General features: G+C 39.0%; 1 pseudogene; it reads left to right on the top strand.

The window, feature by feature from the left end:
- The first annotated feature begins 2,704 nt into the window (after window positions 1-2,704).
- Window positions 2,705-3,382, top strand: LOC122732102 (annotated as a pseudogene).
- The last annotated feature ends 592 nt before the right edge of the window (window positions 3,383-3,974 follow it).

The raw sequence follows: 3,974 nt of genomic DNA, 5'->3' as shown, positions 1-3,974 counted from the left end.
TTGAATTCTCTGCCTCAGGGCTTTGTGATTCTCAGCATCACTGGTCTTTGGGAAGAGGGTATCTGAGAATACAGGAGTGATACTATTCCTGGAAGGCATCTGAAACCCAAGTCAGGTAGACACAGCCACACACTTGTGAAAAAAATGAAGGAAGTCAGTGAGTGATAAAGTAGTATTCATCTTAAGAAAATTTGTTGTATGGACAAGCTTTCAACAGCCTGCCTTTCATGTGCAGCCAAGTACAACCATCTCTTCTGAGGTTTCCCTCATTTCTTCATTTATCTTCATTGATCTCTTCAGTTTTTATTCATCCTGTCTGACTTTGTCAATCAAATTAACCATTCATTCCCCAGATGGTAATCTAAGAGATCATTCATGTTGTAAGACTGAGTTTTCTGACTTGTCTTTTCTAAGTCAGATATGGTACTTTAATTTAAGGGTCTCAAGTCTCACTGTACTTGTCAGGAATATTTATCCTTTGACTCTCAGAAGTTATTTCTAGCTTTTTTAGCTTCCTAATATGTTCACTGGATTTTTCCCTCACATTTTTCATAGAATAGTAAACATAGGCTTTGGAGTTCATGGCTAGTGGTCCATATTAAGGACATTTTTCATTTGTACAAAAAAAGATGCTTAGGAATGTTTCTTGCATACTACAGAGGTTTAGAGGCAGAGTGGTGTAGAAGAAAAAAAAGTCTGCAGTCTAATCAGAAGACTTAGGTTCACATTTTTTGTCTGGCCACTTAATGCCTATTTGTCCTTGGGCAAGCAATTTAATTTAAAGAGTCTCAGTTTTTTTCAGTAGTAAAATGAGTGAGCTTAGACCAGATAACCTACAAAGGGAGGTGGAAAGTGAAGAATTACTTAAATAATAGCAACTACTATGTGCCAGGCACAAGGCTAAGCACTTTACGAATAGTATCTCATTTGATTATATGAGCATCTTATAGGCCTCATCATTTCGAAATCTAATATCCTATCCCCTTTCATTCTAACCATATTTTTTAATATTTGTAGGTATTGGTTAATAAAGCATACCTAATATCATAATGGTTATAATCATTAAACATAATCATGAAAACAGTTTTATTGTTAATTGTAGGAATACTTCATATTTATATTGTGTTTTGAGGTTAGCAAAGCACTTTTACATACATTAAGTGATTTGATATGAATCAAATACTCAAATGGCCTCTTCAGTACCACTTTATACCAGGCTCTGAACTATGAATGTTATATATTACTTGATTAACATTTTATTCATTCTAAGATATATAATGGCCAATAACAAAAGCAAAATGGTATTTGGTACTTCAAGAGTATGTGATTTTATTAGTATTAGTACTAGTATTAGTATTAGTATTAATGACAATGAAATAGATTGCATTTCCAACTCCTAGCAAGCAAAAGGTAGTTTTCATGAGTTCATTACACTGGGGTCATTGCTATGAGCTTTTCTGAACTTACTTCAGCAGATATTAAAACTATAAACCTATACATATGGTTTATCCTCTGTCCCACATTCACAGTCTTTCTAGTTTGTAAGACCTTCCAAAGCTTGTGCTCTATTAGTGGTTTCTTTAAATTATTATTTTCTATTGATTAACATCCATATTAAACTTGAGAATTAGAGCTGTTATATCATCAAATTAGATGTTCCTTGAAAGGAGGTAGATTATAACTCATCCATGGCTGCCTATCCTGTGCCACATTCTGTTCCCATTCTGTGTCCAAATCATCCCCAAAAGGTCCCCTCAGAGGATCCACTCAATATAGTAGAGGCATTACTCCTTTTCATTCTCTCCTGATATGACATATATACTAGTGTAGACTTTGGTCTGTCTACCTTTCAGTCTTTACTTTCACTAAAGGACCAGCTATTATTTTCCTATCATATACTTTAACTTTAACTCCTTTCCCTCCTCCCTGGAATTCTTATTTGGTTATGTGTTTCAGCCTGCTTACACCACATGCACTTTTTCATTACCCTCTGTCTGATGTAAATTTTTACTTCTTTGGAGGCTATTTTGTCCCATATTTTGCAGACAACTAGCAGAATCATAATGTTGATATTTAAAAAAAAAAAAAAAAGATGTTCTTTAACTTTCAGGATAGGCTGAGAGTCATTAAAGGAACTCTGAAATTTCACAAAGACATTGTTCTCCTTTTTAATTCTAGGATGAATTTGTGCTGTCTGTTCCAGATATACACATTGCTAGATAAGGTCTATAGGTTGTCCATCCATCTGCAAATCATTCTGAACAATAGATACTTTTCATCCACTTGTTCTTTTCTGTGTGCCTGATTAAGACAAAATATTTTGAGTAGCTATATATCTATTGCAGGAGGCTCTACAATTTCAGCTCTTGGTACACAATGCCACATATAAATGGGAACATCTGGAAGTTCTAAGTATCCATAAAAAATCCATCTTCAACTTAAACTCTGTTCTGGACCTCTTTTAACACAATGCCAAATACTTTTTAAGAGCTCATATCTCCCCGTTTTATTTCTTGCCTGATGTTTATAAATGAAAAGTAAGTTAGCAGGCTTATTTTTGTTACATATTTCAGGAAATTAAAAAATATAACTTAAATTCATGAATGGGAGACACTTTATTAAAAAGGATGTGTTAAAGAAATATTTGCGGGGGGGGGGGGGCGGAGGCGGTGGTCTAGGGTGTCGTGTCGCTTGACCGCAGGGAATCAGGCCCTTTGGTGTGAGGCGGGTCAGGCGACCGTCCGCGCCCATGACATTCAAACGGAGCCGCACCTGGTGCTGTGGCTGCTGCCATGTCAGCACCAGGACCATTATCCTGGGGACCTGGTACATGGTGGTGAATCTGCTGGTGGGAATCCTGTTAACCGTGGAGGTAACTCACCCCAATACAGTGGCCACTGTCAACCTCCAGTACGAATTCATTGGTAATTACTATTCTTCCGAAAGGATGGCCGAAAATGCCTGCGTCCTCTTTTGGCTTCTCGCTGCTTATGTTCACAATCAGCGCCATGATGGTCCATGGAGCCGCTGCCCATCGCGTGGGCTGGCTGATTCCCTTCTTCTCTACCGACTCTTCGACTTTGTCCTCAGCTGCCTGGTCACCATCAGCTCGCTCAATTATTTGCCAAAAATCAAAGATTATCTGGATCAGCTCCCCTCGTTCCCCTATAAGGACGACCTGCTGGCGCTGGACTCCAGCTGCCTCCCCTTCCTGGTCCTCATCTTTTTCACCCGGTTCATCATCTTTAAGGCTTATCTCATAAATTGTGCCTGGACCCCCCCCCCCCACCCCTCCGCCTTATATCCCAGCCTGATGGACGGACCCAGACTTTTGTTAATAAACACTACACCAGCCTGGGGAGGGTTTTTTTTTTTTTCCTAAATGCTGATCTAGGAACCACCCCACAGTCCAAAGTTGTTTTCCTATCAGCCTGTACACACCAGGTCGTTTTCTAATTGCTTGAGTCTTTTTTACTCTGAGCGTTTGTTAGGGACGTTGTTGGAAGCTCATCTGTTTTTTTGTGGGATGGGATCTTGGGTCCTATTGCAGTAGCTCTGGCCCACCCACATCCGGCTAAGCCCGAACCTGAGGCTCTTGTCACTCCGGAGGGGGTGGTCTCTGGACATCCTCTTTGAACTGATACTGCCTTTCCTTGATCTTGGGTCGGCTTGGGTACCACCTGCACCACCCAAGGCTTGTTCAAGATCCAAGGAGGAGGATGCCCAGAGTGCCCACACTCAACAGGGGTGGCTGCATGGCTCCAATTTGTACATACCTCTTTTTCTCTCTGAGAAGATGCATTAATAAACCTTTTCAGAAAAATAAAAAAAAAAGAAAAGAAATATTGTTCTGCCAAATTGAAAAAAAGTTTTTCATAAACAAACAATAAACAGTAGGATATTTTATTCTCAACATCTTTCATTCACTTTTCAAAGGTTAAAGATATTGTCAATTGTATAGTATTACTTGAAAT

Source organism: Dromiciops gliroides, chromosome 6 (assembly GCF_019393635.1).
Source record: "Dromiciops gliroides isolate mDroGli1 chromosome 6, mDroGli1.pri, whole genome shotgun sequence".
NCBI lineage: Eukaryota > Metazoa > Chordata > Mammalia > Microbiotheria > Microbiotheriidae > Dromiciops > Dromiciops gliroides.
Note: the sequence above shows the minus strand (reverse complement) of the source record. Positions and strands in the feature narration are given on the sequence as shown.